This window comes from Hemitrygon akajei, chromosome 1 (assembly GCF_048418815.1).
Source record: "Hemitrygon akajei chromosome 1, sHemAka1.3, whole genome shotgun sequence".
NCBI lineage: Eukaryota > Metazoa > Chordata > Chondrichthyes > Myliobatiformes > Dasyatidae > Hemitrygon > Hemitrygon akajei.
The window spans coordinates 64,183,075-64,207,250 of NC_133124.1; the positions used below are offsets into that span (position 1 = coordinate 64,183,075).

Here is a 24,176-nt window from a genome sequence, read left to right on the forward strand (position 1 = left end):
AATAAGCTTAATGCTTTCAGAGGACATTCTGGTTATTTATGCTCACAAAGGCCAAATGCTTGCATCTTTCCTGAAGCTCCTCGAACACTCTTCCAGCTTAAAACATTGCCACAGTTCACAAGTATCTGCCTGATGAACAAATGAGAATCTTTCTCAGGTACGTTACCTACAAAAACTGTCATAGTCAGACTACTGCTTTTGGCACTTCCATGATTTCTTTCAGCAGCACGGTCCTTCCTTAGTTCATTATGCTTCTAAACTGAGGCAAAGAAGATGGCACCAACACCTGTTTGTCCTCTGTTGGGCAACTGATCAAGCTGTTCAGCATGGAGACAGTTGTGGCATCATCCAGTGTCTTTCTTAACTTACTTTCAATTGACTTTGTTTCAGGGGATGTGACATGCAAATGGTGGATGGATCTCCAATCAAGTTGTAGTTGTCTCAACCACTCATGACACCACAATGCAGGTCTTCCTGCATTTACCACATACAAGCTCAACGTGGCTTGTTGCTTGTTATGGGTGTCACTCCTACAGGAATTATATTTTCTTCAGTATAAGTTCTTAGTTGGATATCTGTGGGTTTCAGTTTAGTGTCTTTTAAATGCTGTTCAAACTCATTTTGGTAGAGGCAGGTACAATAGGGTCTTTTAAGAGGCTCTTACATCTTACATTCCATTTTAATTAATTTGCTTTTCATTTCTGGTTGTTGTTTGTCTGTTGTTAGTTTTCACATTGTAAATCTCAAATCTACGCAGTCACGTGTCACTCTTATCATTATCAGATTTTTCATCAACAGCATGCAGATTTGTGTTCTTTTTGAAGTGGCAACTTGACATTTTATATTTTTCTCTTCTCTGTGCAGTGCACTTATTTTTGTCGGACTAACATGCTCTTTGTATGTGTCCTACTTTGTTGCATTTTCTGCAAGTTTTAACTTTAAATCTGCATTGGTCAGGCATATGTGATCTCCTGCCACAATGGTAACTATTTATTCAGCCAGGCCACTTTTGTTTAGACATTTTTAATTTTGTTCACACTCACTTTTATTCCTGAATGCAACTCAATTGCATCTGTCTGCAGTTCCTATTGAAACAATGATTTCAACTGCTCTTTTAAGTATGAGCAATGCTACAGTCTGCAGTCATTTTTGAAAGCTTTATTCTAAGATTCCACAAACTAAATGATCTCTCACTATATCATTAACACCATTACTGAACTGACAATGCTCAGTCAATCTCTTCGATTCAGTCAATATGCTGAAATGCCAATAGGCTGGTTCTGGACTAATTTCCACTTGGCATGATTTACTTATTATTATTTAATTATTTATGGTTTTATATTGCTACATTTCTACACTATTCTTGGTTGGTGCGACTGTAACGAAACCCAATTTCCCTCGGGATCAATAAAGTATGTCTGTCTGTCTGTCTCTGTGTGAAAAACTTACCTCTTGTACCTACCAAGGAACTATTGATACCAGAGGAGTTACTGGGAAAAGCATGATATCTGAAAACAAGGATTTGCTGTCATATAAAAATCAACACAGATAGTGGTTGATGTTGTTTTTGTATCTTGTGGTCATGCCATCAAACTTGATAAGTGAAGAAAGACAAGAGATAGAAAGGTGGATTGGATAATATATAGTACAGTCCCTTGCTCAGGTAAGGCTACTTCCTCATCACATTCTCACAAATCTCCTACAATTCCAGGCAAATCTAAATGGTCCAAGTATAAACCTCTGTCTTTGCAACATTACGACAGAACCAACACTTCAATAAGCCCTTAACTGGCTGTGAAACTTTTTGCTCTTTCCTGCTCTATTCAAAGTTGCAAAACAAATAGTGGTTTTCCAGCCTTCTGACTCCAAGGATAAATGTCTGCAAAGTTGGTATAGTGATTAAATTATTGGATTTACACTCAAACAGTGTAATCTCACTGAGTAACAAATGGGAGATACATTTTTTAAAAATAAAATCTCTGGAATGTTGTGAAAAAAAAATTCATTATATGCAGTTATCAAATTATAATTACAATTCATCAGGCTCAATTGCATCTTTCAAAGAAAAAAATATATTTCATATGACTCCAAATTCACCCATGGTTATTTCTTTACCATCTCACACGACTAGGAGCAAATGAGGCCATCATAAAATATCAGCATTGCCAGCTACATCTGCAGCCCATGATAATTTACGTAAAGAAAACTTCATAATACCTTCACTTGAGTTGTTTACCTAGTCTCTGAAAATAAGGTCCAGTGTAAGACTGCATGTTGATTGAGCCTTCACTGAACTATTCATCACCAATGCAGGAGCAGCTTTGCTCTGCACTCGGAGAATTTACTAATTCATATATTGTAAAGTGAAAACTGAGTGTCTTATAGCAAGAAATTACAATTCAGAATGTTTATTTTCTATTATTATGTAAAAAACTTCTGCTTACACATAGTTGTATACTTTGACCACCCATGTCCTCTAGTTTTGATCATAAAATTCAATTGGCAAGTATCATGCACACTTTCTGCAGACTTGTTTCTTAATAAAAGTGGAATTCCCATGTTGATGCATCGATTATTTGTCAGCTTTGAACAGCATATCTAATGAGAGCCAGCAAAGTAAATGATACTGTGCACTAGCATCTGTCACAGATTACACAGAAAGACAGCTCGGGGTTTTGAGGCAAGACATTTGACTTGAGCAGACCATATTTTCCTTCACAGATCCTCTCTGACTGGCTGCATATATTTACTGTTTTTGCTCATTTTTATCTGTGTCACAAGCTCAGTTCAGTTCATATTGGACAGAATCAATCATTCAGACTAAGTTTGTTTACTGAGTTCATCTGTAATAGACTGAATGATTTATGTGTTGTTTTCTAAGTTCCAAAGTCCAGCAGTCACCTATAAGATAACTCCATCACAAATGAAGTTCTCACATGAATAAACGATACAAAAATAAAAAGGAGGCAAAATTCAATTGCATGATTACTTTCCTTGCATGTACACTTTTGTCAGCAATACCTTTTCTGCTGTGACAAGTTGTGATTGCACACATAGGAAACATCATAGCCATATTTAGATATAACACTTCCTTGGATAATCCATCATTGTAATGCCAACAATTTAAGCTCTCATCACCCCTTGCATTCAGCTGCTTGTGCCATGCAAGATAGTATAAACATTCTAGTCTACAATTCCATTAGAAATAAATATTATTATATTTGGAGTCTCTGTTCATTTTCCATTATAAATGTATTTAAACTGTACTTGTGCTGCTATTTTTCATGAAGCAAATTAATTTATGTTTTATAGGTTTTGTAGCTGTTTTTCAGATCGTATAGTTACAACAGGCCAATGAGGCTTGCAATCAAATGGTGCAGCTTTCACAACTAAAGGCTAAATACATTATGTTGATGTTGGTAATTAAAGGAATGAGCTGTGTTGCATATTAAACAATTTATCAGGAAATTGAGTAGGGAAGTCAAACTCAGAGTTAGCAAAGAGCATGTGTCTTCTCTTTACCCAAAAATTATTACCCTTATTGAAATAAGGATGATGCCCCAGAGAAAAATCATCATGCTTTGTCATATTTCCTATATTTTTAACTGATATTCTATAGTTTTTATTTTACTGATGGGGCAAAGTTGGAAGAATTTTTAACAAATTGATTCCAGTGTTGATCCTTTCATCAACTCTGTAATTGGTTTATATGAATGCTTTCAGAACCCAGCACGACTTAACCAGGTGCAAAGCAGAGGGCCTGTTCTTATTGGCATCACTAATGCTGTCCAAGTCCATCACTGATTCTCAGTTCTGATTACAAATAGAAAGTGGCTATTTGTCATAACTTTCTTACCATCAAAAAGCTGTTGATTCTCATTCTCCAATGCAGAAACGCAAAATGGCCAATTTGGTAGGGTGCTGTTACCTGTAGAAATAGGTGTAGATACATGTTAGTACTTGATGAAAATCTTAGAATATCCTTACTGTTTGCCTCCATATGTCATTGTCAGCCCTAGTATTCACATAAATGTACTAGGCCAGCAGCAGAAGCACAGCTAGTGGAGGATTACTAACTTTCAACGGGGAAACCTACAAGATTGTCTGCAGTCAATCAACTCTGATCCTGGAATGTCCTGCTTTTGACTGTACCAACTCAGCATGGACAGCAGCAGTAAGAGGAAGTTTCACTAGCAGTCATCAGCAAAGTAACATGGCAACAATGGAAGCTCTGAATATGACACCCTGAGAGACTACACAGGTTTATGCTTCACGGGCATTACCATTCCACTGGTGCAGCCCCCTAGCATTTCTACTAATTGTAATGGAGCAACTGATATACTGCAAGCCCCTTTGCAATTGCTACCTAAAGTGGTGAAAGCCATCTAATTGCCCATCTACAAGTTCAGTCTCCTTCCTGTACACATCTCATCATTATTTGAGATCCACTGCACTAAGGTGGTGTTGGATTTCAAACAAGTTGAGGTAAGCACAGAAAGGAGATGGAAACAAGTGCCATGTGTCAAGGCGACAACAATTCTCTCAGAAAAACAACAACCAATTCCCTCAGCAAAGCAGAATAACTATTTATTGACTTCAGAAGCAGACTGCGTACATCCCCCCCCATCTGTATTAATGGTACTGAGCTGGAGATAGTTGAGACACACAAGTTCCTACAAGCAAACATCACCGATAGCTTGTCCTGTTCCAGCCATGTAGACACCTTGGCAAAGAAGGCACACTAATGCCTCTCCTATCTCAGAAGGCAAAGGAAATTTGACGTGCCCCTATTGACCCACACCATTTTTTGTGGATGCATCATTGAAAGCATTCTGTCTGCATGCATCGTATTTTGGGATGGCAACTGCTCTGCCCACAGACCACAAGAAATTTCAGGATTAAACACGTCACTCCATCTCAAAAAGACATACCCATTCACAGACTCAGTTCACACCTCACTGCCTCATCCAGTCCAGTCAAAAACCCATCCCATCCTAGGAATTCACTATTCTCCCCCCTCCCATTGAGCAGAAGATACAAAGGCTTGGAAAGTGCAATGCCAGACTCAAGGACAGCTTCTATTATGCTGTTATAAGGCGCTTAAATGGATGCCTTATAAATTGGCCTCACAATCTACCTTGTGTAGGCTTTGCAGCTTATTATCTACATGAACTGCACTTCCTCTGGTAACTCTAACACTACCTTCTGTAGTCTGTTGTTGATTTTCCCTTTACTACCCAATTGTGTTGGCGCTTGGAAAAGATCTCTATGGTGGCTCTCAAAACAAAGTTTTTCATGATAGGTTGGTTCAGGTGACAATAATAAATTATTTCCAATTCAACACTTCGTTACTGGGTGCTGCTGATGTTTTTTGTACTTGAGTCTGGAATATGATGTTTCTATAACTGTATTGATGTAATAAATTGCAAAGTTTTGGCAGTTTCAATGAAATCTCCTCACATCCAAAGTCCAGAAAATACAAGCCTAATCTTATTAATTTCTCCTTATAGAGCAGACCCTCCAAATGAAGAGCAGACTCAGAAAAATTCATTGTTTTCCGTTTTTGAGGTGAGCAATATTCCCGCTGCCATCTCACAATGGCCTTATATAATTTATACCATGCTCCCAACTCCTAATTACTTAGATTGGTACCAATAACAAACTTATATGTAGAACAGTGATGGATATTTGTTTAACACACACAAAATGCTGGAAGAACTCAGCAGGGCAGGCAGCATCTATGGAAAAGATTACAGTCAACATTTGGGGCCCAGACATTTCAGCAGGACTTTCTCATCCATAATCGCTGCCTGGCCTGTTGAGTTCCTCCAGGATTGTGCGTGTGTTGGTTGAATTTCCAGCATCTGCAGATTTTTTCTTGTTTGGATATTTGTTTCCTTGGTTAATGGGCCTCTCATGATTTTGCCAAACTCAGCAGTCACGTGTAAGATCAAACAGTGTAAATTAAACTTCCAATTATATGTTTTGTTTAGGTTTTGGTCATAAACAGGAGTCAATCTTCAGTTCTTAAAAAGTAAATGGAAAGCAGTAATCAGCTTAAAATTAAAAACACAGCTTTGCAAACAAGCTCTGTCTGTAGAAAGTAAGCTGTTGGTCACTACACCTGGTTTATTGTTTCTCAAATGGTGCAGTATAAAACAACGGGTTACTTAATTTGGCTTATTTCGTATAAACCCTTCTTGGGCTTCCAGCTGGGTACAGGTATCAATTTTAACCAACATTTCAATGACAAATTCAGGAATGATCCACAGGCACATCTAGTCCAGTGGTATATATACCCTGTCACCCATTCCTCCTGAATGGTTAGTCCTCAACCAATCAGGCTTCCTCTGTCCCACTTTGTTTACAATTAAATTCCAGTTCTTACTTAGTCTGACATCTTCATCTATGTCAAAATTCTGATTCTCTAGTCTTATTCCAATGGCTTCCTTCACCAGACGGTCCCAAAAGACATTGATATGGACAGTAATTTTGAGCATTTGAAGTCAATCCTATTGTCATTGGGAATGCAATGTTCTGCAACCGCCAATTTCTCTGGGTAACCCAAACAGATACACCTCCTATGCTCCTTGATGTGGGTTTCCAAGGCGCATCCAAGGGTCTGGCTGATATAAGCTGCTCCACATTCATAGGGAATCCTGTAAATGTCAGCTGTCCTGAGTCCCAGGTAATCTTTGACCTGCATAAGCTGGGATTTGAGCTTCCTTACAGGTTTGTGGATGATATTAATTCAGTATTTTGTCAAGATCCTGGCGATCTTCCAGAAACTGTGGTATATAGGGATGACTATATATTTTTAATTTGGGTTGTTTCAGAACAGACAAGCTGGCAAGGTTGCTTAGTTCAAGGAAGCTTTGAGATCAGATAGATAATATCATTTAGTATATCAAGCAACTAATGTGTTTATAGTTGGAAAATTTATTTACTAAGGTATATAAAGAGTAAAAGAGAGGCAAGAGTGGATATTGGACCATTAGAAAATGATGCTGGAGAGGTAGCAATTGGGGACAAAGAAATGGCAGATGAACTTATTTAGTATTTTGCATCAGTTTTCACTGTGGAAGACACCTGCAATATGCCAGAATTTCAGTGTCAGGAAGCAGAAGTGAGTGCAGTCACTTAGGGAAAGATGCTTAGGAAGCTGAAAGGGCTGAAGGTGGAAAAGTCACCTGGACCTGATAGACTAAATACAAAGGTTGTGAAAAAGGTAGCTAAAGAGATTATGGAGGATTTATTAGTTATCTTTCAAGAATCTGTAGATTCTGGAATAGTTCCAGAGGACTAGAAACTTCCAAATGTCACACCACTCTTTAAGAAGGGATGGAGGAAGAAGAAAGGAAATTTTAGGCTAGTTAACCTGACTTCAGTGATTGGCAAGACTTTGGAGCCCATTATTAAGGATAATGTTTTGGGATTCTTGGAAGCATAGACAATAATAAAATATGCCAAAGTCAGCATGATTTTCAGAAGGGAAAATCTTACCTGGATGATGGAATTGATGGTTTTGTGTCCAGGTTGCAGATGATATGGATATAGGTGCCGGGAACGATAGTTTTGGGGAAGCAGGGAGTCTGCAGAAGGACTTGGACAGATTAGGAGACAAGGCAAAGAAGTTGCAAATGGAACATAGTGTAGGGAAGTGTATGGTTGTGCACTTTGGTAGAAGGGATAAAGGCTTAAACTACTTTCTAGTTAGGGAGAAAATTCAAAACTCAGAAGTGCAAAGGGACTTGAGAGTCCTTGTGCAGAATTTCTTAAAGGCTAACTTGCAGGTTAAGTCAGCAGTAAGTAAGGCAAATGTATTCATTTTGAGAAGATTTCTCTTGGGTTTGAATTCGGCCAAGTTCCAACCTGGGCAGGAGCAATATCTGCATGGAAGAAAGGCCTGGTAATCTACTTCCGTATTTTGCAACAAAAACTCTATGGATAACTGCACTATCGATAGGGTTGCCATGAGTCGATGATGCCTCAATGGCACTCAACAACAATAGAATATAAAAGCAAGGATGTAATGCTGAGGCTCTGCACAGATACACACACACACACGTACGCAGATACACACACATGCATGCACACACGCGCACTTGGAGTATAGTGATCAGTTTTGGCCTTATCTAAGAAAAGATGTGTTGGCATTGGAGAGGGTCCTGAGGCAGTTCATAAGTTCATAAGGGAACTTGCATGCTGGACCCGGGACAGGTCCTCTGTAATGATAACAGAGAAGAATTTAAAGTTGCTGATACCGTCCACCTTTGATTTCACCCCCCCCCACCCCCAATGAGGACTAGCTAAAAGACTTCCAGATTTCATGTCCTGTCGTCAATAATCATCTCCTTGGTCTTGCTGACGTTGAGTGAGAGGTAACTGTTGTGGCACCACTCAAAGAAATTCAATAAGTTAGTCAAATGCGATTTCTTTTTCATAAATTTTGCTGACTCTGCTCAATCCTTCCTATACTATCTATTCAACTTTTCATTGGTGTTTCCATAACACCAATAGATTCTTGATTGGTCAGGGCATGAAGGGATATGGGGAGAAGGCAGGAGATGGGGGCTGAGAGACAAATCAAATCAGCCATCATGAAATGGTGGAGCAGACTCTGTGGGCCAAATGGCCTATTTCTACTCCTATACCTTATGGTATGTCTTATGACTTCCACTGGAGCTTTGGAATCTGCTATTTCTCACTCTTTCCATTAAAAAGCCTTTGTTAATTTTTGCAATACACTGTTTCCAATGAGCTCAGCACTGTCAACATTCACAACTTCCTTTGATGAGGTTCAATTAAGCCTTATAGTGCAAGTCAGCTTTAAGGAAAGTTGACAAGAAGTTATATTGGCAGCTGACACATCAGCCAATGAACAGTTCCACTAATGTTTGCTAAAGGCATAAGGCCACATGAAGTTGATGCACCACATGCAATATGTTGAACTAGTGAGGGTTAATTATGCATTTCGCTCCCTATGCCCATTTTTTGAGTCTGGATGAAAACGATGTTCTAATTTCTATACAGAATTGATTCAGCAAGGAGGTGTAGTTTCCTATAAAGAATACTGCCCTTCAATGAAAGTGTTTTGCATTCAAGGATAATCATTTTGGGATTCTGATTATAATAAAATTTCTGGGAAATCAAATGATAACAGTGAATATTCTGAAGGACATGCATTGTCTTTGTACACTGTCTGTGTGAGCTGGCAGAGTATCTGTGTGCAGATGGATATCTGTAAAGTATAGCTGCCACGTTGCTTTTCGTAGTTGGAGTTGACAGCTTTGCTTAAATAATCAATAAAAGAAAGGCTGTTTCATGCCAACTCCAAGTAGACCAATACAGGACAACCACAGTAGGCAGAAAGCCATAAATATTAGCCTCTACTCAAGTGAAATTCCTGTAAATGGAGATTAAAGAAAACCACTTTGAATTTGGCTGAGCTGAGCAAAGGCAATACATTTGTGTACTTTTAATATCATAAATCACCTATAATGCCAAATCACTGCTTGGTTAATTAATACGTGGTTACTGCTACAAAGAGAGCTCTAAAAGGATGAAACAGACAGAATAGTAAACTGATTTAAAAACTGGAATGTACTTCACTATAAATGCTGTCACTAATATAATTAAATTTTAAGTCTAACAGATATTATAATCTACAGTATGTTATTGTGAATACTGACAATATATTTAATATTGCCAATATTAAAAAATTATGATTAACTTGATAATTTTATACAGTCCTTTGACAAGTCTGTACATTCAAATACGGTAACGTTAAAGATTTTAAATCTGAGTCAATTATGCACTGTGTATAATAAAAAATATTCATTGCTATCAATTGTGAACCATATATAGTACAGTGATAGGATAAACACATAAATGTTTCTGTCACAAGGAAATCACGAGGAAAGCAGATTTCCACCTGGCTTGCTGCATTCCACCAGCATTTTGTGTGTGTTGCTTGAATTTCCAGCATCTGCAGATTTCCTATACCGGCTGGGTAGCCTCCAACCTGATGGCATGAACATTGACTTCTCTAACTTCTGTTAATGCCCCGCCCCTTCTTACCCCATCCCTGATATATTTAGTTTTTTTTTCTCTCTCTCTGCCCATCACTCTGCCTGTTCTCCATCTCCCTCTGGTGCTCCCCTCCCCCTTTATTTCTCCGTTGGCCTCCCGTCTCATGATCCTTTCCCTTCTCTAGCTCTGTATCCCTTTTGCCGATCACCTGTCTGGCTCTCAGCTTCACCCCATCCCATCCAGTCTTCTCCTATCATTTCGCATTTTCCCCTCCCCTCCTACTTTCAAATCTCTTACTATCTTTCCTTTCAGCTAGTCCTGACAAAGGGTCTCGGCCCGAAACATAAACAGCGCTTCTCCCTATAGATGCTGCCTGGCCTGCTGCGTTCCACCAGCATTTTGTGTGTGTTGTTTGAATGTTCCTGCAATGCTCCACTATATAGAGATAATCATCTATGTGACGTCCTAGTGGTGGCCCCAATGAGCAGCACATTTGTTGGAGCAGCTTTAGCTCAGCTTCAGCATTGGTAGAGTACCCGGGTGCTTTCTAACCAACCAGGTAACTTCACCTCCACTATTTAAAAGCATTCTACAAGCCCACCATTTGTTGAATATTGGAGATATTCACACAAACAAGAGAGGCAAAAATGTAACAACAACTGAGCAAAGCTGAACAAGCTTTCAGTAACGCCTGGCTGGATTCATAATAATGGCCTTTGGAGTATTATTTGGAGTATCAGAATATAGTTAAGTCTCCCCAGTGACAAGAAGGAACTATAGTTGGAAACAGCCTCAGGAGTGACCACCAGAAGTGTGAAAGACATGGAATGACAAATGCTCCCCTGGGTCCCTCACCATCACGATCGGGGGGTACTGTACATTGGCGGTTTTTCAACCTGGATCTCCTTCTCCAATAACATTGAGGCAAGATCTACAGTATATCGCAAGCACTACAAGAGTTCAAGAAGGTGGAAGATCACAACGTTCTCAAGGGAAGTTCTTAGTAGGTCTCACTTCGATGGATGTAAGGATGTAATGCTGAGGTTTTATCACGCATTGATCAGACAGCACTTGGAGTATTGTCAAGAGCTTTGGGCTCCTTATCCAAGAAAGGATGTGCTGGCATTGAGAGAGAGCAGAGGAGGCTCTGAGAATGATCCCGGGAATGACCGGGTTAACGTATGAGGACTGTTTGATGGCTCTGGGCCTGTACTTAGATAGATAGATAGATACTTTATTCATCCCCATGGGGAAATTCAACTTTTTTCCAATGTCCCATACACTTGTTGTAGCAAAACTAATTACATACAATACTTAACTCAGTAAAAAATATGATATGCATCTAAATCACTATCTCAAAAAGCATTAATAATAGCTTTTAAAAAGTTCTTAAGTCCTGGCGGTAGAATTGTAAAGCCTAATGGCATTGGGGAGTATTGACCTCTTCATCCTGTCTGAGGAGCATTGCATCGATAGTAACCTGTCGCTGAAACTGCTTCTCTGTCTCTGGATGGTGCTATGTAGAGGATGTTCAGAGTTATCCATAATTGACCGTAGCCTACTCAGCGCCCTTCGCTCAGCTACCGATGTTAAACTCTCCAGTACTTTGCCCACGACAGAGCCCGCCTTCCTTACCAGCTTATTAAGACGTGAGGCGTCCCTCTTCTTAATGCTTCCTCCCCAACACGCCACCACAAAGAAGAGGGCGCTCTCCACAACTGACCTATAGAACATCTTCAGCATCTCACTACAAACATTGAATGACGCCAACCTTCTTAGGAAGTACAGTCGCCTCTGTGCCTTCCTGCACAAGGCATCTGTGTTGGAGTTTAAAAGAATGAGGGGGGATCTCATTGAAACTTACTGAATATTGAAAAAGCTATGTAGAATGGACATGGAGAGGAGGTTTCCTACAGTGGGAAAGAACCAGATGGCACAGCCTCAAAATAGAAGGACGCTTCTTTGGAAAAGAGATGAAAAGGAATTTCTTTAGCCAGAGGATGCTGAATCTGTGCAAATCTGCCTGCAAATATTTAAAGCAGAAGTTGATAGGTTCTTAATTATTAAGGGTGTCAAAGGTTATTTGGAGAAGGCAGGAAAACGAGGCTGAGAGGGATAATAAATCAGCCATGATGGAAGGGTGGAGCATACTTGATGGGCCGACTTGCCTAATTCTATACCTATGTCTTATGGCCAGAATAAAAACATGTTACTGAATTATTCCACACTATGAATGCACTTTGTGTGAACTATGTACAGAATACATTGTTGAGTGTGCACTGATTGGAAGCAGATCAGTGTGTGTTTTTTTGGGGGAAGGGGGAAATCATGGGAGTATCAAACTGATGGTTGACCATCGAGTCAAACAATGACAGGAAACCTGTGCGAGAGAGTTTTTAAAAGTGGAAAATCCATTGCACTGAGGTAGTTCCACTTTCTTGAACGCAGGAGACCAAGTCCAGTGGAACGAATAAGCATAACAAATTGGGGTCTTCCTGGGTTGCAGTGGATGACCATGATGTCCTCTTTTCCTTGTCATGCCCTTTGCTTTCCATAGAGTGTTATAGTATCAGCTTCCTGGCTGCTGGATCTCATCCACCCAGTCCACCAGAGCTGACTTTGCACGTTAGGACAGGCATGTCCCTATCTCGCCAGAGTAAGAGGCTGCTGGCTACCCTCCCCTAGTTTAGCCTGCCTCTTGAAGCAGTGTACCAGGATGTGGCTGCTGTCACATACAAACAGCTATGTAGCAGCAAAACTGATACAAAATTAAAACAGTTGCTGCTAGCCTGTGACAGCCACGGAGTTGTTATACTTGCACGATGTACCCTCCAGCTCCAGTGAAATGATTGTTTCAAAGGGTTGAATTCCTTATTTCAATCCTTTATTGGATATTAGCAAAATGCAATCTTCGAGCAATATTAAGTGTTATTTCAGCAATATTAAGTAGTCAGCAAAGAAATGACCTCCACCAGTCCCAGGCGACAAACCGCCACAAACTAAGCAAGAACACGTAACTTATTTCCTGTGCTTTTACCACACCCCCACAAATGTGACTAGTTACCATAATGAAAATAAACTTGCAACTCAGAAGACAAAGCAAATAGTGAACAGGTACATAGCTCCTACAAGCTACTTGGAGCCACAGGTGAGAGCTGAGTTTCCAGTGGGGACCAAAGGTGAGTGGGTTGCCCCAGAATGGACATGACAAGCCTCATATATATATGGGGGGGGGGGGTCCAGGAAGGGCTAGCACCTCCGGATCAAATTAACCATTATTCAAATCAGTTCGAAAGTGCCTTGTGTCTCAGTTTCTTACCCTGGAAAGATGCAGTAGTGCAGGCTATGTAGGTGGCTTCACAGACCTTTCAAAACTAGACATATCACCATTTAGCTCAAAAATGTAGTTATACTCTCTCTAGTAATATTATTTCCTCTACACTGAAGTACCAATCTTGGCAGCTGAATCAGCCTGTATATGGGCCAGAGCATAGACTTCCAAGTTTAACAACATGAATTTATTTAGGGTAACACAAGACACAAATCACAGAGTGAAACTGGATTTAAAGGACTAGCTATAAATTAATGGATTCAATCACCAAAACTGTGTTTTCCTCCACCTTCATTTATTACAGGATTTAACAAAACCATGCATGTTCTGAAGACTCTTTTACTGTGGCAATGTTTCTTATAAAGAACCACAAAATGGAACTTTTGAACAAAATTACATGTAATAACCTTCTTACATATTTAATTCCAAATCTAAAATCTTCCTTGAAGGCATCATTAAGTTGGGTTATGTAGGCATTAATATCTTCGTTGTGCAGTTAAACCGGTTAATGGATGTAACCACGTGTAGATGCTTATCTACAGGGACAAACTTCTATTTTGGTAATTCAGTTGCCTTCCCACAATTCATCATTGCTGCTTAAGGCAATTACAGAGCAGTCTTCTTATCCAATCCACATAAACATTTCCAGACCCATTTACCAGAATTCCAGCTGTGGACTAAGCAATGTTCCACAACAGAGAGCTCAACTTATTGAAGTGTGAGAGGTTTTTGAATAGAACTATGACTATTCCATTGCCAATTTTGTTCCATTTGTACTTATTATAGATTATACAAAATCTTGATGTCAAGCTTAAAGTGAGTATAATTGACAGAGCATGCGGTTTAGCCATATTATCAATTTCTTAATTGCAATCCTGGCACTCACTATGCAAAGTTGTTAATGAGCCTTTAAAGCTTGAAATAGTTCTGCTACTTGTTTCACTAACTTTGCATGATTTGTTTTATTGAAATTCATCTCTGAGAACAATGCTCCACAGTAGGTACAAGTTTAAATTCAAATGCTGATGAAGCAGAGACCAGTTAAAAATAAAGAAAAGAGTGAGTCTGAAAACTTGTATTTCTGTCAGAGATGGGTGGGGTGGGAGTAAGCAAATAATCCATTCTGAGCGAGGAATTTGGTCGACACAATTTTAAATGAGGCTGCATGGATCCAGCCAGCCTCACCCTATTATTTGTTGACTATGGAAAGGGCTTATCTAGGTCATGCTGGCATTTAATACTGCAGTATTCTATCTCCTTAAATTCTCAAATATTGGACAGAAACCTTTGCTTAGAATATCTTAAAATATAACTTGGATATGAAAATAGCAGAAACTTAATTTATTCAAATTAATATCTGAAATCAGAAGTGGATTCAATAATGTACAACCATTCTATCCCACAACCTATTATTGAGGTAATAAAGAGTAAAATGATCTCATGCTCTTGTACGTTTTGTTTTGTTACAATAATATCTACATGATTGAAGTTCCAAATTCCAGAAGTACTATTTTAATAGAGATACTGTAAACATTCTCTAAATAAAATATTTTTGATCTTCCCCATTTTTCTCTCTTGTACATTTTGTTGTCTCCACCAAGCCTTTTGTATACTCATAGTGGCCCTGGTCTATTTATATATAAGCAAATATACTGTGTAATTAACAATGAATGATGGTAGTTCAAAGCAGTACTTTTGAACTCGTTACATTTTAGAACAATATGAAAGAGTTAGCGTGTGAGGAGTGAGTTGTGGATATGTGTTTATGTATGAGCTATTTTGGGAGCCAGATGGGCTTAAGAAAAACTGTATTTACTGTTTTGGTAAACTTACTATATATTTGTTGAAAGTTTATGATGACAAAAATAGCATTGCCACAAGGTACTACACATATCAAAGACAAATAGGAAGGCAAGAATAAGTAAAATGAATGTCATTTTCCCAAATATCCTACCTGTGTTTTGTTTGCGCGACGGTGATTGTCCAAATCAAGAACAATTAAGATGTTAACCAAGATCAAGCCAATTATGTTAACCAAGATCTTTTTTACATCTAGGCCTGATCTGACCCACAGCTTCCACTGCTAAATCCTTACACTATAGTTTGTTTATCTCCTTAAGGCTAGAGACTGGCAATAATTCCTGCCATATAATACTGTTGCTCTATAACCTTCACTATAGTTAGCAGGATAGGTGAGGTGCAGCAGGAAAACTTATTTCACAACCTCTTAATCCAACAATAAATGTCACATCTTGAAAAATAAAATGAAACCAACTATAAAAAGAAACCTGCTACATTCTTCCAAATTCCATAACCTAATAGCTGCTCAAGTCAAGTAAAGAATTTGATATTAAATTTCCCCAAATAAAGTGTGCATAGGGCCTCAATAAATATATAAATGCTCGTTGTGAGGGAGGAGCAACTTGTTTGTGACAATGGGCAAAGGAAATTTTCCCACGTTGTTGCACTTTATGGACTTAATTCAAACACAACTTTGCTTTGGTAAAAGGCTGCTTTGCAATTGTAGCAGGTGTAGTCAATAGAAGGAAATGTGAATTAAAGTCACTAAGGTTTGTTATCGGCACATCGGTCCATTGAAGGAAGATAAAATTGGATAGGATGGTTAAATGGTTAAAGGTACCTACCGAGAAGGTTCAACATTGCAAGCACAAGAACAATAAAATGTCTACACCTGGTCTCCAGGTAATATTATCTTAATGTTAATTGCTGCATACCTTACAGGAGGAGACTTATTTTGGTTACTGTGGGGATGAGAATGAGGATGGGAAGAATGATTTTATATTAGAGGCATAGGTGGTTCAGCAATATATGCAAGGCAGATATTATGCTTTTTTACATATCGATACAGATGGTCAAAAGATCCAGTGACAGGTCATTCAGGGGTTTCGGTTTCTGTTCCAGAATTTCAGGTGACAATTAAGAAAAGATCATCAAAACATCAGTATTCATGTTTGAGATGGTTGCTATAATTTTAGACTTGGAATGGGTTGAAAAAGTCTACCTCATTATGTATTTCTGTGCTCAGATTCATTCTTGATTTTGACATCTATTAAAACAGCTATTTCAAACAGTAGGTCCAGCATTCTTCTTAAAATTGGGCAACATCTGTTGAAGTTGCAGGGTCTAGGCTTGTGTATCCAGTTCTTATGGGTCTCTACCCATGCTGGAGTTGAAGGAAATGAGGTAGCAAACAATCACTTAAGATTAAGGACATAACTGTCGTGGTGCTTTGCACAAGGGGAGATGAAAGCCATAATTCAAGTGATGATGGCAAATTGACTGAGAGATGGGTATAACAGGAGGGAATCAATGTTTAAATATAAGACATTTAAATATAATACATAATGCAGTAATACATTTCAGGAATTTTAAATCTGCAGTGCCAGTAAAATTGTTCTACATACAGTATGCGGTAGTGTTTGGATGTAATACAGGATCATCTTCTTACATTTAAAAAAAAATTAACAGATTTAACATCATCAGCAAAAGTAGATCTACTTTTAAAAAGTTTGCCAAAATAATGCTGGTTTCAAATCTCACTACATAAGATTTGGTTATGCTTGAGGTATCAGGATATAATCAAAATAGGCTATTGGTTCAATATCCTCGAACAACATTCTATGTGCTAAGATGTACAATATATTTTGCTATGTTCCTAAAATGAGCAATGGTAGAACTTGTACAAAGATCATGTTTTCCATATTCCTTAACGTTCCTTGATAAGCTGAAAAAAATGTGTATTTTTGGGAAGACACAACAGATTGCAGATGCTGGGAATCTGGAGTAACACTAAATGCTGGAGGAACACAACTGGAGGAAAATTGGCAGTCAATGCCTTGGGTTGATCTCCTTCAACTAGACTGAAAGAAAGAAAGGACATAGCCAGTATAAAAAGCTGGAGCTAAGAGGTGGGTGAAGAATTGGCAGGCGAGTTCCCACATTCCTGTGAAACTGTTTGTCAGCTTATTGAGGGGATTGAGGTGCCTTTGCTGAATGGTTTGTATTGTGGCCATCAATGTCGCTGAAGATGTTGTCAAGTCGTGGGATGCACGTTCCAGGATGTCAGATGTGCAAACATGACTAGTACATGAAGCTGTCTGGGTGAGTTTTCTGAACGACGTGAAACAACCCAGAAATAGTCAGAACTCCATTTCACTTCATTCACAATTTATTTACATTCATGCAATGCCATGAGATATAATTTCGTAGCCATCTTCCGGTCGCCGACTAAAGAATCTGTGACCTCTTCTTGTGTGCTATTTTTGTGATCTTTCATCCCCTTGCCATACATTTTTGTCACACAGCTCACACACCATCTACTGTGCTTTGATTGATTCATTCTTTTACAATTCATTTTATTTGTGTTTTGTACAATTGTTATTTGGGGATTGGTCATATCTATAAGCCTTCATTATTTAATGAAAATTTCCAACTGCTTTCCTTGCCTTTATTTTTCAATCACATTTCTTTTCCGCTCTGATATGTGGCAGTTGTATTTTGAGCATATCATTGAAGTGTGACTAGAAAACATTGACTTAACAAAAAGCACAGTAATTGGACGTGATACAACACACAGGACTTGTAGAACTATTAATTGAGTGACAGTGAAAATAATTCATTCAATAATTTTGTCATATTTTTCTTACCCACATCTGAAGTATGGTAGCACCAGAAAAGCATATAATTTGGTAAACAGACCCCAAGCCTCTGTATATGGATACAAGTATCCTTTTAAAATAATTACAGCATTGGTTCAAATTATCCCTCATTACTTAAGAAGAATCATCCGGTTTGAATGCTGTATGCTTTCACATTAATACAAGAACTGTAATCCTCTAATGCGACTACAAAAGGTATGTTGATACTTCCTATAGCTGTGTGCCCTTCTGGTAACCTCTGTGATATTTGGAATGTGCATAAGTAATGTGTGCTGACATTTATAGCAGCAGTACAGGTAAAGAGTCCTGGCTGATGGTCACATTGTTCTATTAGTGCAGTGGTTCCCAAACTTTTTTTGGCCATGCCCCACCTAATCACCTCTAAAATCCTGATGCCCCCTGTGGTGATATATAATTCTTATTATTCAAAAAGTGAACTCCTATTCACCTGGAGGAAGCCTAAAAGACCATTAACTTGGTTTAAACAAGCTTCCAAAGAACATGGCATTCATGAAAGAGAAAAATAAAAGAACCAAAGGACTGTTAAAGCTCTGAGGAAGAAATTACTAAGAAATTGTAAAAAAAAAGAACATTAAGTGGTATTAAAATAATAATAATAATAAATAAATAAAACAATGCCGATTCGTTTCTACAGCATACAAAGACAGATACACCGTTTAAAAGAGATGACGCAATGTACACACTTTCACACCACCAAGAACTGAAAGCTACTGCAAAAAGCAACATTGACGCGACCTCGTACGAGTTTCTTACGCGTTTGGACTTGTTCATTCGTTCCTTCCTACATCAGTCAATTCATTAATTTAATTATGAAAGCCATTTGATGGTTGTAATGATGGTGATACACTATATATACAGTACATACGCAATTACACATGTACATACACACAAGTATTTTAATGTATGCATACTGTATATACACATATGTATTAACTCGCACACACACTCATACTCACACAGACTTACTAGAAAAAATTCACTGTTAATAACTCATTCTCGAATTGCCCCCCTTAAAAATCAAATTACCCCCCTGTGGGGCATACGCACCACGTTGGGAACCACTGTATTAGTGCAATAAATGAATTCAAAGACAATCCCAGATATTCTTGTTCACTGGCCATCAGTGGCTGCAAGATTGTGAACTGCCAGTTTAGAAGGGAATTAATATTTTAGCATGATAACATGGAAATTAAAATCCATTTCACTCCAATCTATGTTTGTATTTGAACTTCACACCAAATGATGAACTTAGCACAAGATGTCCTGACCCCTTATCTTTTAACCACATTTCCTACAACCACATACTTAACATTCATAAAAGGTTATATAATGATATCCTCTTCAATCTGTTCTTTTGGCTGCATGTTCCCCAGCCTAACAAAGCCTATGTTCCCATTAAACTTCACAAATTAATCATTTTACTAAAGTATGAGAAATGATTGACAGCACAAAACCTATTACCATTCAGCCTCTCCCAAATAAACATGATGTCTCATGCATCACAATTACATTAATGCCAATGTACATGGAAGCCATCATATATTCAAAGATTAAAGGTCTTCAAGAATGTAATATTTATAAATATCTGGGAATAAATTCTGAACAAATTTTCCTGAGTTTTCCCAAACCTTTACTCTTCCTTTGTTTTTACCTCGGAGATTTTGTCAGGAGACGGATATAGAGTTTAGTGAATTGCAAAAAGGTCTTGGACCACATCAGAATTACAGAAGAGAAGGAGCTTGCAGTCTTGAGGTGAATTAGGATAGAGAAGATCCCAGGGCTAGGCAAAGGTGACCCCTCAGACCTTGCAAGAGGTTAATGCAGAAATCACAAGGGCCCTGGCAGAGGTTTTTAAAATGTCCTTTGCCGTGGGTGAGGTGCTAGAGAATTGAAGGATAGCTAATGTCATCTCCAGCGTGATCCCACCACCAATCACATATTTCCCTCCCCACCACTCTCTGTTTTCCACAGGAATCGCTCCCTATGCGACTCCCTTGTCCATTCGCCCCTCCCCACTGATCTCTCACCTGGCACTGATCCTTGCAAGTAGAACAAGTGCTACAGCTGCCCCTACACCTCCTCCCTCACTACCATACGCCGCCCTAAACAATCCTTCCAGATGAGGCAACGCTTCACCTGTGAGTCTCTTGGGGTCATATACTATGGCTGGTGCTCCCAGTGTGGCCTCTTCTATATCGATGAGACCCAACGTAGATTGGGAGACCACTTTGCTGAGCACCTACGCTCAGCTCCACCTGAAAAAGCAGGATCTCCCAGTGGCCATCCATATTAATTCCACTTCCCGTTCCGGAACGGCTATCCATGGCCTCCTCCACTGTCGTGATGAGGCCACATCTAGGTTGGAGGAACAACATCTTGTATTCCATGTGGGTAGCCTCCAACTTGATAGCATGAACATCGATCCCTCAAACTTCCAGTAATGCCTCCCACCCCACCCTCTCCCTTTCATCATTTCCCATCCCCCTTTCTCTCTCTCACCTCATCTCCTTACCCGCCCATCGCCTTCCTCTGGTGCTCCTCCCCCCTTTTCTTTCTTCCATGGTCTTCTGTCTCTTTTACTAGTTTACTGCCCAGCTCTTTACTTCATCCCCTCCTCCTTTCTTTCCTGCCCACTCCACCCCCCCCCCCCACCTTTTAAATCTACTCAACTTTTTTCTCCAGTCCTGAAGGGTTTTGGCCCGAAACATCGACTGTGCTATTTTCTTGAATGCTACCCAGCCTGCTGAGTTCCTTTGGCGTTTAGTGTATGTTGCTCAGATAGCTAATGTTGTTCCATTGTTCTTGAAAAGAATAAACTGGGAAATTATAGGCCAATGAGCCTGGCATTAGTAGTGGGTAAACTATTCTAAGAGATAGGATATATTACTACCTGGATAGACAAGGCTTATTCAGGTATAGTCAACATGGCTTTATGTGTACTATGTCATGTCTAACAATATTATAGAGTTTTTCCAAGGAGGTCAGCAAAAAGGTTGATGAAGGAAAAACAGTGGGTGTGTTGTCTACATGGAATTTAGCAATGCTTTTGACAAAATCCCACACATGGGCGGCTGGTCCAAAAGGTTCTGTTGCTTTTCATTCAGGATGAAGTAGTAAAAGCAATTTGACAATGGTTTAGTGGAAGTAGATTTTTCCTCTCTGACTGAAGGCCTGTGATGTGGTTACTTCAGAGGTCAGTGCTGGGTCCATGGTTTGTCATCTATATTAATGATTAGCATGATAAGGTGATAAACTGGATTAGCAAATTTGCAGATGACTCCAAAATTGTTTCAGCACATCTTTTATAAGATAAAGGGCCCAAACCTGCTCACAATACTCCAGATGAAGCATTACCATTGCTTTATAAAGACACAACATTATATCCTTGCTTTTATATTTTAGTCCCCTTGAAATTAATGCTAATATTGCATTTGGCTTCCTCACCAGAGTCAGCCTACAAATTAACTGCAGAAGGACTCAAATTTCTTTGCACCTCAGTTTTTTTTTGTATTTATTTCTCCAGTTAGAAAGTAGTCAGCTCTTTCACTTCTTCTAGCAAAGTGCGTGGCCATACAATTCCAATACTGTGGTCCATCTGCTATTTCTTCATCCATTCTCCTAAGCTGTCAACTCCTTCTGTAGCCACTCTACTTCCTCAAACCTACCTACCCCTTCATCTATCCTCATATTGTCTGCAAACTTTGCAACAAGGCCATTAATTCCATCATCCAAATCAATGACATACAGTGCCTTTAAAAGGTATTCACCCACCCCCCTGGAAAATTTCATGTTTTATTGTTTTACAACATTGAATCACAGTGAACTTAATTTGGCTTTTTTGACACTGTTCAACAGAAAATGACTGTTTTGTGTCAAAGTAAAAACAGACTCCTAAGAAGTGATCAAAATTAATTATAAATATAGAACACAAGATAATTGATTGCATTAAGTATTCACCCCCTTCAAGTCAGTATTTAGTAGATGCACTTTTGACAGCAAGTACAGCCTTGAGTCTGTGTGGCTAGGTCTCTAGTTGTACATCTGAACACTGTAACTTGCCCCATTTTTCTTTACAAAACTGTTCAAGCTCTGTCAGATTGCATGGGGATTATGAGTGAACAGCTCTCTTCAAGTCCAGCCAAAATTATCAATTGGATTGAGGTCTGGACTCTGACTTGGCCACTCCAGGAGATTAACTTCATTGTTTTTAAGCCATTCCTGTGTAGCTTTGGCTTTATGCTTGGGGTCATTGTCTTGTGGAACAGAAACCTTCTCCCACATTGCAGTTCTCTTGCAGACTGAATCAGGTTTCCCTTCAGGATTTCCCTGTATTTTGCTGCATTCAGTTTACCCTCTACCTTTACAACATTCCAGGACCTACTGCAGTAAGCAACCCCATGGCATGATGCAGCCACCACCATGTTTCATGGTAGCAATGATGTGCTTTTGATATTGTGCAGTGTTTTGGCTTACTCCAAACATAGTGTTTAGTCTGATGGCTAAAAAGCTCAATTTTGGTTTCATCAAACTGTAGGACCTTTTTCCAGTTGACTTCAGGATCTCCCACATGCCTTTTTGGCAAATTCAAGCTGAAATTTCACATGTGTTTTTTCCAACAATGACTTTCTCTTTGCCACTCTCTCATAAAGCTGCAACTGGTGAAGTACCTGGATAACAGTGGTTCTACAGTATGTGCAGTCTCTCCCATCTCAGCCATTGAAGCTTGCAACTCCTCTAGAGTTGTCATAGGTCTCTCAGTGACTTCCATCATTAGTCCCATCCTTGCACAGTTACTCAGTTTTTGAAGATGGCCCGCCCTAGGCAGATTTAGAGCTGTGCCATATTCTTCCCATTTCTTGATGATTGACTTAGCTGTACTCCAAGGGATATTCAGTGACTTGGAAATGTTGTTGCATCCCTCTCCTGACTCCTGCTTTTCAATAGCTCTTTTGTAGAGTTGCTTGGAGTATTCTTTTGTCTTCATGGTGCAGACTTTGCCAGGATTCTGACTCACCAGCAGTTGGATTTTCCAGATACAGGTGTATTTTTACTACAATCAATTGAAACACCTTGACTGCCCACTGGCCTCCAAAACAGATCTCTACTTAACTAATTATGTGACTTTTAAAACCAATTGGCTGCACCAGTGATGATTTAGTGCATCATATTAAAAGGGGTGAATACTTACACAATCAATTATTTTGCATTTTATAATTGCAATCAATTAGATCACTTTTAGAGATTTGTTTTCACCTTGACACAAAGTCTTTCTCTGCTGATCAGTGTCAAAAAAGTCAAATTAAATTCACTGTGTTTCATGTTGTAAAAGAATAAAACATGAAAACTTCAGAGGGTGTGGCAGGTGAATACTTTTTATATACACTGCATAACATAAAATGAATTTGTCCCAACAGTGACACTTGTGAAACACCACTAGTCACCGGCAACCAGACAGAAAAGACTCTCTTTATTACTCTTTGCCTTCTGCCAATCAGCCACTGTTTTATCCATGCTAGAATCTTTCCTGTAATACCATAGGCTCGTAGCATGTTAAGCAGCCTCATGTGTGGCACCTTGTCTTCTGAAAATCAAAGTACTCAACATCAGTCCAGTCTCCCTTGTCTGTCCTGCTTGCTATTTCTTCAAAGAATTCAATCAGTTTTGTCAGGCAAGATATTAGCTGAGGAAAGCATGCTGACTACAGCCTATTTTATCATGTGCCTCACAGTACCCTGAGACCTCATCCTTAATAATCAACTCCAACATCTTCCCAACCACTGAGGTCAGAGGCCTACAAATTTCCTTTCTTCTGCCTCTCTCCCTTCTTGAGGAGTGGAGTGACATTTGCAATTTTTCAGTCTTCCAGAACTATTTCAGAATCTAGTGATTCTTGAAAGATTGTTACTAAAGCCCCCACGATCTCTTCAGCCACCTCTTTCTGAACTCTGGTGTGCACCATCTGGTCCAGGTGACCCATCTATCTTCAGACCTTTCAGTTCCCCAAGACCTTCTCTTTAGTTATGGTAACTTCACATGCTTCATGCTCCCTGACACCTGGAACTTCCACCATACTGCTAGTGTCTTCCACAGTGAAGACTGATGCAAGATACTTG

At 39.2% G+C, this 24,176-nt stretch overlaps 1 long non-coding RNA gene across 1 annotated transcript in view; it reads left to right on the forward strand.

The window, feature by feature from the left end:
- Positions 1-24,176, forward strand: part of LOC140727142 (uncharacterized) — a 960,223-nt gene that overhangs the window by 855,417 nt on the left and 80,630 nt on the right. The gene's annotated exons all lie outside the window — the stretch shown is intronic.